Genomic DNA, 12,049 nt, shown 5'->3' with positions numbered 1-12,049 from the left:
ACTACAATTCATGAATTTAATGAACTAACTGCCATTACCTCCCTTACACCCACTTGAAAAAACTGACACATAGAAGTATAGTTGCACCTTTTTTCTTCCATTGGATTTGTATTGGGGCAGGCAAATCAGTTCCAACATGTGGGATCCTGGGTTACAATGAAATGATCACTCTGATCTGCCTGTTTCATCCCCTGTCAACCATTTTTTTCATAAACCACTACAAATAAATGCCTTGCTATGTCTGGCTCAGCGTGGCTTGTCAGGGCTGATGAAGAGACACGTTGAGGTGTTGTAATCCTTATCTGGCTGGGTGGTGTCTGTGACAAAGCTTGAGGGACCAGGCCTGCTTTGAATGCATTTGGTGTTTGTGGGGAGACTGTGCCCCATCTCTGTGAGAAAACTCCCAGGTGTCTTTAGCATATCTGTGTCAATGCACCTTTTAATTGCATTGGCTTTCTATCAGCGGCCTGATCAAGCGCTTATTACATGCTGATATTTTGAGTCTACCCCAGTAGTGACTCTTCTTAATGATGTTGTTTAACTTTTATGACCTATCATTATTTACAACTCACAGTTTCAGTCCAAATTTCGAATGGACGTAAAACCATGTTAAGAACAGAGATGGTTTGCAGTGAAAGCGAAAGCCGTGTCGTAGGATTTAAGAAGCCTATATAGGTGAATGATTGCCATGATTAATAGATATCTGAGCTTCACCGTAAGCCAGCATTCTACAATCTGATTTCTTGATCAGGCTACCTTCTTGGTCACTGGTCCTACTGGGATCCCATTTGTTTTCAATATCTATCTTGCCCATATGACTGAGCATCTTATATCCTTCTCTTTTGAATCTGGTATATGTCTGAAGTGTGACTGTGAAAGCACTACTGGACAAAAGAAAGGAGAAACAAAATAACGCATAGATCTAACAAGACATAAGAGAGTGGATTTGAGCTATGATGAACGATGAAAAGCTACAGGGAATGAGCATCTTCAGATAGATTCAATATACTATAGGATATATACATTTGTATTTCTCTTGTGTGTTTTGTTTGTTCAGGTGTGCAGCTCAAATGTATTTCTCTTTAACTGCCCAGGTGTCTGACATATGACTTTTTTTTTTTCCTTTTGTTACTCCAATCTTGGGTTTATGAGAAACACACACAGTCGGGTGCAAATGTATTAGAACACCCCATTGCTTGACAGAAATACCAGCTGTACAAAAGAAAGGTGGGAAGCCTATTGTTATTGTCAAAGTTTTTTTTTTTATTATTTTTTTTTCTTCCCAAAACTTTAAACTGCTGCTGCTTCGAAGCTGTGTGACTGATCAGGTTCTGACTTGGCAGCTAACAAGCTGGATACATTGGCTGTCAGATGCTTTAAACTGCTTTAAAATGCTTTAAGCACATTAAGAACTAAACACACTTAGACGGGTACTGATACTGGGGCTTGGGAGCCGTAAAACTGCCTGGCAAGTTCTATTTATTAATAATAATAATAATAATAATAATAATAATAATAATAATAATAATAATAATAAACATTTACAGTTTCTATAGCATTTGTAATCTTTCTTTTATGTCAGAAATTGTGTTGAAATCAATTTCAAACTCACATTAAAATCAGTGGAGAACATCTTCATTTATACAAAACCCTATATAACCAGATCAACCTTTAAACATGCTTTAAACATACTTTAAACATACTGGAATACGTTTCTTGAATGCTCTCCTTGCAGCTGTTGACTTCCACGACTGCTGATTTATTTGCAGACTCTTACTTGCAGTCAAGTCACTTGCAAGATATATAGAAATGCTAAGAAACTATTCAAATTCAACAAAGGTTTAGACAAGAATGCATTGGAAGCCAAAATATTTGTAAAAACATCTTACATTATTTCTTTAAATATGGGAAAGTATTTCAAATTCAGAGCTCAGTAAATTCTAAAACCTATTGTAGATTTTGCACTAAACCAGATAATCACTCAAAAGTCCATTAGTATTGAGTTATACAAATAAAAACAGTGGAAACAGACAAGATAACCAAGTGTTGAACTGAGCCACACCATTTTGAACCAGGCGTAAACAAATAGTCGTTGAAATAGGCAGTGTATATTGAATGTGATGCAATGAAATGGTAATGTAGTGTTGAATGCGCCTCTAGAATCTGTAAGCAGGCATGTTTGCTGCAATCTGTTGCTTGCTGTATATACAAGGCTTGTGTTTGTTACTGCGTTTGTTTTACACTGCTGGATATTTTTAACATAGGTATTTATTTATTTTTGAAATCACGAAATGGCCCGTTTGGACAGGACAGCTGAAATGTGACCGTGACTGTCTTTGTTTTGTAAACTTCATCAGTAAATAGGCCCCATGCTGAGCTGCTGAATGGTACCTTCATCTTAATTCAATAAGGACAACAGAGGCATGGGAAATGGATCCCCTTTCGTTTTCCCCATGCATGTAATTGATAGGCTGTGACCTGACACTAATTGATAGGCCGATGCCCTGACACTAAGAGGAAGTGCTTTTAAGCTATGGGTAGCATTTTAATATCAGAATTACCATTTATATGGGAACATAATAATGTAGTCTGCAGGACTTTTAATTGTGTGCTTCTGTCACGTCCCCGTGTCGTAGGCACCCACCAATGTATAGACAGTATTGATCACATTAGTATTAACCCACACTCTCGTTAAAGGGAATTTCAGCATTGATAAGACTTTAATTCCTGATTGTGTTGGTAACTTAAGCAAAGCGAGACTGGTTTCTACTTACACTATATGAGAAAGATATATACAACATTGAATATATATTTATATAATTTGATTCTGTTTGTAGTGAAGTGATATGAGAAAAGCAGAGGGTCGCTGTGTTCTATTTGTTAAGTGTTTTTAATATGGTTGCATGCTCAGCAGCCCCTTTCTCCCCTTTCTTAATAGGCTCAATGTTCTGTAGATGCACCCTTGTGACTTCACTTGTAATTGAATTGTGCATGTAGTCAGCCCGGTTGGAGGTGACAGAGTAACACATGGAGGATGATGCATTTGTCTCTTTAGAAAATGTTTGGTTACTATGATGCCTCAGTGCATCTTTGTCTCCTCAGTGCATGTGAAAAAACATTTGGTTAAACGGTATCTCCACAAATAATAACAGATTATGGGCATCGTTTGCAAATGAGATTGTAATTTGAAAGCTTGCATTTGTAGTCAGAATTAGTAATCAATGTTTTTTAATGTGCTTAACCATACCTTTACCATGCTTTCACTATGCTTTATTACACGTTGATATGCTTTTTTTATAAGGTCAGTAGAAGCTTTGCATTTTAAAATGTTTGTAAACTGATGTAACCTTGTGCGGTACACTGAATTATTAGATTTATGGTATTTTTAAAAAAATAATATTATAGATTTACAACAAACCCACCTCAGCTATTTAGATTACATGACTAATACAAACTGAAGGTCATTTCCCTGGTCTGTACCAGGATGACTACTATAAACAAAGGCTTGGAGGTCTACATTTCTGCTCTTCCAAAACCTCTTCAGTGGAGGATTGACTTGATTTCACAGATAAGAAGAGAAGTCACTGGCTTTCAGGCCTGCTGCTGGGCCAGATAAATTGGTTGATGTGCGTTATGAGCTAAGTAACACCATCACTCATCCCTCTGCTGGGTGGCTGTCTCATGCCCTATCAGTCCCAGTGGTGCTCTCCGCAGGAGCTGAGGGCCAGTCCTGAATGCTGTCTGCAGCCCAATGACTCCCAATCACCGGGCGGATCTGCATGATGGAGTCCCTCTGCAGGGAACCTCAATACATCCCCTCCCACTAGCCAGCCTCCCTGAGTGACAGACCCATATTCTCCTACTACATTATGAGAATCACCTCTGTCATGTTCTTCTATCTGGTGCCTTGATGGAAATGCCTTTAAAACCTACAGTACACCACAGTGGTCAGCCATACACCCCCAGTGTCCTAATGCAGTCCTGGGTTTGGACAATGTATAGAGTATGGTATAGGGTGCTGTACGATACAAGCTGATTGCTACCACACAAGAACTCACCCCTTGCTCTGCTTTAACCTCAAGCGGTCAAGTTATAGGGTGCTGTATTGTACAGAACCCTATCATTTATAATTAGACTATATTTTACCAGAGAGTTCTGTGTAAGGGTAGTCTTTCTGAAGATAATAGGCAATGTCACAGAGTGACTTTGGACATGTCACTAAGCACACACAGCTCTATAGGTGATCTACTTATTCTCATTTTCAATGTAACTATAACTGCAGAGCTGCCTTTAGAAATACTAAAAGAAACTCAGACATTAAAAAAAGCCTCCTAGTCGAAATGTGTTCACTGAATTGAAGTTTCTTTAGCATTTCTCATTTTGAATTGAAGTTTCTTTAGCGTTTCTCATTTTGAATTGAAGTTTCTTTAGTGTTTCTCATTTTGAATTGAAGTTTCTTCAATGTTTCTCAGTGTAATTAGAAATTTCTTGAGCGTTTCTCATTTTGAATTGAAGTTTCTTTAGTATTTCTCATTTTGAATTGAAGTTTCTTTAGCGTTTCTCAGTTTAATTTGAAGTTTCTGCAGCGTTTCTCATTTTGAATTGAAGTTTCTTTAGCGTTTCTCATTTTGAATTGAAGTTTCTTTAGCATTTCTCATTTTGAAGTTTCTTTAGTGTTTCTCATTTTGAATTGAAGTTTCTTCAGCGTTTCTCAGTGTAATTTGAAATTTCTTTAGCGTTTCTTATTTTGAATTGAAGTTTCTTTAGTATTTCTCATTTTGAATTGAAGTTTCTGCAGCGTTTCTCAGTTTGAATTGAAGTTTCTTTAGCATTTCTCGTTTTGAATTGAAGTTTCTTCAGCATTTCTCATTTTGAAGTTTCTTTAGCGTTTCTCATTTTGAATTGAAGTTTCTTCAGCGTTTCTCATTTTGAATTGAAGTTTCTTCAGTGTTTCTCATTTTGAATTGAAGTTTCTTTAGCGTTCCTCATTTTGAATTGAAGTTTCTTTAGCGTTTCTGAGTTTGATTTTAAGTTTCTGCAGCGCTTCTCATTTTGAATTGAAGTTTATTTAGCGTTTCTCATTTTGAATTTGCAACTGTGAGAGGGTATGAATGTTACTGACTGACTTGTTTTTAACGCAAAGCAGCTTGTCTAAAATAGGTTTGCCCTTACTGGAAACCGGCAGGCATACAGTATTGGGTTCTGTTTCTCTGCAGGGCTATACAGTGTAGATTACAAAGATGCATACACTGCTGCCTGATCATCATTGTTGAATAAGATCCTGGAATTCTCTCAACTTTGGTTCCAAAGGTCAAATACTTTTTCAGTAGAAAGTAATGTTTCAGCTTGATAGTGTTAAAAACCTTTTTTGATAGTTGTTACCAATATATTGCATTTCAATATTTGTTTCTTATGTAAACACCCTATCAATACAAAATACAAATGTATATGTCTAAAATAGGTAATTATTTAACCCTTTGCGGTCCTATGTCGGACCAGGTCTGATGTTACAATTTTCCCTTTCCAGTCTCATCAAAAAAACGTCAAGCAGAGGTCTCTAGTTGTTTTTTTCTTTGGAAAAAGCCGAGAAAACCTTTCGATGGCCGAGTGAGACCGATAGGTTTCGATGAAGCCAAAAAAAATGGTCGTATCTGAGCAATAGCCCCTGCACCACAGAGATAACACGGACACAAACAAAGAAGATAGTTCCAGCATTCAGCACTCAAAGAATATCACAGACATTTGCAGAGCTTTTTGAGATGTTATAGTAATAAAAATAATGAGTTTGATCGCATTATTAAGGAGTTTGGTGATAAAAACAAGTGATCAGGAGAGGATTTATCAATTTGCACGTCTATAAAGAGGTATGTGAAAAATACAGCGAACAAGGGGTGGGGCTTGGCTGGAGATGCAGTACTGAATGCCCTTTGCTATGCAGTGCCTTTTAAACCTGTTTTCCTCTAACAAAAAAAAAAAAAAAAAACAGCGTGTGTAAAATAAACAGCGCATGTGAAAATAAATTGGACCTGACGTGCCTGACAAGTGCTAAATAAGTGGACCACTAAGGGTTAACTGAAATGCAATGCTCCTTTGCTCCTTTTCATGTTAATAAATGAATATACAATGGAGGGCTTGTTTGTATCCACTGCAAGTTTATGCTTTATGTTTATATTTAGTGTCGGTACATAAAAAGAAATGGACTCATGAAAAATAGTATGGTAATAACATGGTATTGAAATACAGAAGAAAGGCTGATATAACACATGCCTATTTTGCAGTATAATACAGAATAGCTCTATGTATTGAATTAGACCATACTAATTCCTTTACAATCCTTTCCAATCAAAAAAGTTGCAACCTTACCCATTGTAGTGTTATCTATGCTTTATTGTGCTACTTTATATGTCAGTAAATATTTTACAGCAAATTACTTAAATGCTTTTGTTTGCCAAATGGGTATTAATTGAAGTGAAAATCAGTTTAAACTGGTAACTGTGAATGATAATAACTGGAGTGTGATAACAACCAAAGCAATATGTTTTCAGGAACTTGTCCACACTGACTCTTATTCTGACTGGGATACTTCAATGTAGTGATTGCATGATCTATAATATTATACAGAATGCATATACTGGAGAGCAGCTGGTGGGATTGGGGGAGGGGTGTGTGTAGTGCTTGTTTTTACAACATAGTAATTTGTTCAAGAAGCAAAACTGCAGCCTGAGTAAAATATATTGGTGCAGATGCAAGTACTGAGTGTGGATTGGAAGAATCCTGGTTTTGTTTGTGGAAGTTGGTGTGCAGAAGAAATTATTTGTATGAAAAGCTTTTCTAATTCGAAGCAGGCAACTGAAAAATATCATATTTCTGTTGCTGATTTTGTCTTGTGGTATCATCAGAATTGATGTATATTTAAACATTTTGGTCCCACATCCAGATGCCCACATGCCAAAGCAAATCAACCCTTAGGTCAATCATGAAAAGATTTGTGAGAATAAGTGAAAATGTACAGTTTTAATGTATAACACTCTTTTCATTGGTACTTTGGCTGACAGAACCACTCAACTGGTATGGAGTCCACTTGCCCTCCCAAAGCGCACAGAAAAAGACTGTGCCACAAGACACCGGGTCAAATGTACACTTTCATTAAAATAAACTACTGAAATGCAGTGTTTGTTATTCTCAGCGGTGTCTTGTCAATAACAAAGTAGCTTAACATTTGAACTCAATCTACTCTCATCAACTACTGAAAAAAGAAACCTTTAATAAGTGCTTCTTGCAACATAATTCTTTCTGGAAGTCTTAGAAACCCCTTGCAGTGTTAGTGGGTGTTAGAAAAGCCACATTAAAGGCATCTTCTGTGGCATTACTTTCACAACAAGGGTAATAAAGACATGCATGGAAAGCATCATTACCCTAAGAGGGTGGAATTTAAGGACCATAACACTTGAGTGGCAAAAAAACCCATCTCTGTGAAATCTACACTGGGATTCTGTGTAATACTCTGTGTCACATGCCTTAATAGTGTTACATTTGTCATTACAAACTACAGGAAGTCTTGAGCTCCAGCGAGCATGCAGCCTTCCCCACTATCAGTCTGTCTCCAGGTCACCCTGTCTGTATAAAACTGTGAGTGATCTGGTGAGAAGAACTACACTTTAAATGGCACCAACTGCCAGTTCAGAGCCGGGCAGTGATTTGTTAGCAAACTCTGCTGATTAATGAGATAAAGGCAAGCTGCTATCTTGTGTGGATCTCACAATAAATGCATTACAATTATTCTGTAGCTTACCCCAAGTGTGCATATAATAGGTACTGGGGGGTAGACGGAATACACCAAGGGAACGCTGGTCAGTTGAGGTTGAGTTGAACAGACAAGAAGCAGGTAAAATTGAGTGCTTATCTGTCTTAGTAATAAACATCACATTCGCTTTCTGTCTCTCCAGCTTCAGAATGTATTTGGCGTCTGTGGGGAGGAGAGTTAAGATTTTATGACTACATCCTTGTAACAGTGCTGTAATCAAGAGAACTGTGTTCCCAGACAGCAATCAGATAAAACCAATAAAGCATGGAGTCAATGCAAATCATAGGACTGATAAAGCAATGTTATTGTATATACATGCTAGTTAATGGCACTACAGCACAGCACTGCAATGTCCCTCATAAAAGTTTAACAAGGTCAGTTTGCAAGGTCATTTTGCAGCTATCCTGTGCTTTCATTGGTTATGGATTTAGCATAGGCACAGTAGCCATGCTTTACCATGTTTTTAGATATACTTTACCATACCTCCCTGGGTGTTACAATGCTTACCTGTGCTTTACCATGCTTTCACCATGCTTTATTGTACCTTTTACTAACATACCTTTTACACTTTGCTATGCTTTTACTATGGGGAACTTTTATAAGAGGTACAGTGTCACCAAGCAAATAGGATTTGATTTTCATCATGCCAGTAACCAGTGGAACTCACAGAGTTTTATGTACAGAGATAACATGGTTCTTGATTTTAACCGTGGATTACTAAAATACATTCATTAATACGTGACTCTATTAGACTCTCACTCACATGTGTAAACAAAAACATTAGACAGGAAAGCATCAAAATTGCATAATCAGAGCAGGATAAGATATCAGTCTAGTTTTCTATTTAGGGTGGAAGGGCTTTATGTAATTAAGCAGACTTTTTTTTTTTTTTTTTTTTTTTACTTCTCTTTGGAAAAATGTATTTACTGTATATTCCAGATCTGTGTTGTGTATCCAACATACACCTCAAGCAGATTAGCCATGTATTGTGGCTGGATTACTGGCTTCCTGTATCTAACAGAAGGAGGAGATTGTTTTAATGTGGCAATCCTATTACGATAAAAAATACTTGAAGTGGTTAAGCAATTGACCTAAACATGATTAGGTTGCGCTTCAATGGGTGTTAACAAGGCTTGCTCTATTGTATTAGTTTCATTGCTCTATTCTTCCCAACTAGTTTAGTGTTTACTCAGACATGACATGAGCTGACCTTGGTTTGAAAGGTGAAACTAAATGCTCTTTGAGATCTCGTTTCCAAGAGGTTCATAGACTGTTTTGAAATGAAGTCAATTGAATGCATATCTGTTACCTGGCACCAGCACACTGAGAATTCCCAATGTTCACTTTTAAGTTTGTGCCCATTTTTCTACAAGGAAAAAACCTGCCAATGTCATTGTTGCAGAGCAAGTTAACTGTCTGTTTCTGTAAACACTTTTCCCAATCACGAGAGGATGCCATTCGACCCAAACCATTTTAGAATGCTGCTTCTGAAAAAGGGTATGCCAAATAAAATGTAACACATAAATACAGAGGGATACATTAATATAGTTAATACAAAACAAGCAGTTTGACCAGGCTAAGTATGAATAAAATGTTGTTTCGCATCAGTGGGGCTGTGTATGTTAACACCATTCCAGTAATCCCTGATGAAAGTCCCTGATCTTTGTCATGTTAAAGAAGGGGGGTTCACAATCAAAAGGAAATAGGTCTTTTGTTTGGTAACACAGACAACAGCTGAAGTTGAACTTTGGTCAAAGAAATGACCTGAATGTCTTGCAGTGTGACCAGTTAGTTACAATGCATATGGAAAGTGTGCTTGTCATGAAGGAGAATGGACTTACCTGTTCTTGTATGTTATGATTGATTAAAAACATTGCATTTCAGGGGCAGGAGACAGAGTCCTTTATAGGAGCCAGCAGGGTATATATTCATTAGTGCCCTGCAGTCACAATGAAAAGGTACACTCAGAGTTTGAGCAGATTGCAAGGCTGGTGGCAGACATTGCAGGCTACATTTACTGATATTTCACTGCAAATATAAAAAAAATATGTTCTTATTTGCAAATATGCTTTTCTTACATGTTTTGTAACATATACAGATTTTGTTCCTTTCACAAAAAAAGAACAATGGAAAACCTCATTAGGACCTGTCATATATGATTATGAATTCAATTAATACATTATTTTATATAGAACCCCTTAAGTGTGCCTTCATAAGTGGTATCTTAAGACTATTTGAACATTGTACATTTAGAAGAGGGTCTTCTATCAAAAACAGCTCCTAAAATCTATCTGTGGTTAAAGCCATTGGCTATACATTTAGTTTTGTTTTTCTCCAAAACTCTGTTCCCATCATTTCTAGTTATTATAAGCATGGTGAGAATGGTACCTACATGATACTGTTCAATACATAGTGATTGAGACAGTCCTGTTCTAGATCAGTTTGTTAACAGATATCACACTTCAGAGTTTTACTTTAATGTAGAGAAGCGCTCGTACAAATTGTCATGAAACTGGCTCAGTAAGTCTTAAGTAAATGCGATCAAAGTTACAAAGGAACACAATTTATTGAATGTGTAATAATGTTAGGGTGTATGAAGTCTTAAAAATAAATTGCTTTTATGCCATTATTATTATTATTATTATTATTATTATATTATTATTATATTATTATTATTATTATAATATTGTACTCTGTTGGGGATGCCTGTCCCTGCTGGGGTATATTACGGAGGCTGGCATATGCATGCACGTAACATTTTAGTTTGAAATGTATTTGGAGAAGTAGTTATCCCATTGTGACGAAACTTGGTAGCACAGGTCATTGTGTATGTTTGGTAGCACAGGTCAGTGTGTGTGTTTGGTAGCACAGGTCAGTGTGTGTGTCTTGATCTGGTGGCTGTTTGACTGACCTCCTGTCTGTATGTATGTCACATTTACATTTTTTCACTGCTCTGGAAACCCCTGTAGCTACTTCTGCAGTCTGTTTATTAACAAGAACCAAAAATATCCATACATTCAAAACACTCAATCAAAATTGTAACTCAAGAAACTCAAGCAGACAAACTACTTAAGATCCAAACTGAAACAACATATTATCACTGTGCTTGCTTCATCACACTGGGTGCCAGTAAGACAGAATTGATTTGAAGGTTCAGACATACAAGGCTGTTAATGATTTGACATCTGTGAGTTGCAAACACTATAGGCAAACTATAAACTAAACTATAGTTTAGGCACTTTCTATATTCTAGTGTGTTGACAGTTTCTTGTGTCAGCCTTAAATCAGTAGGTGGCAAAGCTTTTTGTAACTCTGCCCCCATGTTCTGGAATGTTCTATCATTCACCCATTGTATAACTTGAATAAGGGGCATACATAATAAAAAATATGTGTCTGTCAATTTGTTTTCCGATCCATGAAGAATGACCAGATCCTATTATATTTAGATATACATGTTAACTTAGATTTGCAATTGTACCTGCTTGAACAACAAATGCATGTATGTACTTATAAAATAACACATATTTGATATTAACCGTCTCTATACCCTCTGTCAATGTATAGTACCATATTTTATTTACAGATGTCAAACAGTGGCCCTTGTTTCACTGGACTAATTAAATAATAGGCCAGTGACTTCTTCTGTAATAAAGTCGTATTTCTTCAGTGGTTTGTGTCTGCACGCCTGCACGCCTGAATGACATAGTGGGTTTGCAATTGGTTAAAACAACGGGGGTAGAAGGAATGTGAATATTATTGCAGTCCATTGGATTGCTGTCAGGGCAGTGATGGATTGAAAAAGCAAAACTTCCACTGTATCCCAGTTTATCAATCTGTCAAGAGCTGATTGCTATTCAGAAAGAAAGCGAACAGGATATCGGTCATGAATTAGCTTGATCTGTTTACATCGGAAGCCAGATGCAGACTTCTGACCCTACAGCTGTTAACTCATTTAATTCCACAAATGAGGGTATAGGCTACAGCCCTGTGCATCCTAAAACGTTTTATGATTTTTCAGTTGTAATTTATATAAGCGTGGGTAGGTTGGGACAGTAGCTGGGCAAAGTATCAACATTTCTAATTGAACAGCTTTTTGATTGACTTGTAGTTTTGGAAATATTATATTAAGGAAATAAATAGCTAAGGTTAGCTAAGGGGGTCCATAGTATGTACACCCCTAATAGCTACAATTGCTGTTGTTAATGATTGAAATGAGTGAGCTTGTTATGACAGCTATAGTACCAG

The sequence above is a fragment of the Polyodon spathula genome, chromosome 22 (assembly GCF_017654505.1).
Source record: "Polyodon spathula isolate WHYD16114869_AA chromosome 22, ASM1765450v1, whole genome shotgun sequence".
In the NCBI taxonomy this organism is placed as follows: Eukaryota; Metazoa; Chordata; class Actinopteri; order Acipenseriformes; family Polyodontidae; genus Polyodon; species Polyodon spathula.
Note: the sequence above shows the minus strand (reverse complement) of the source record.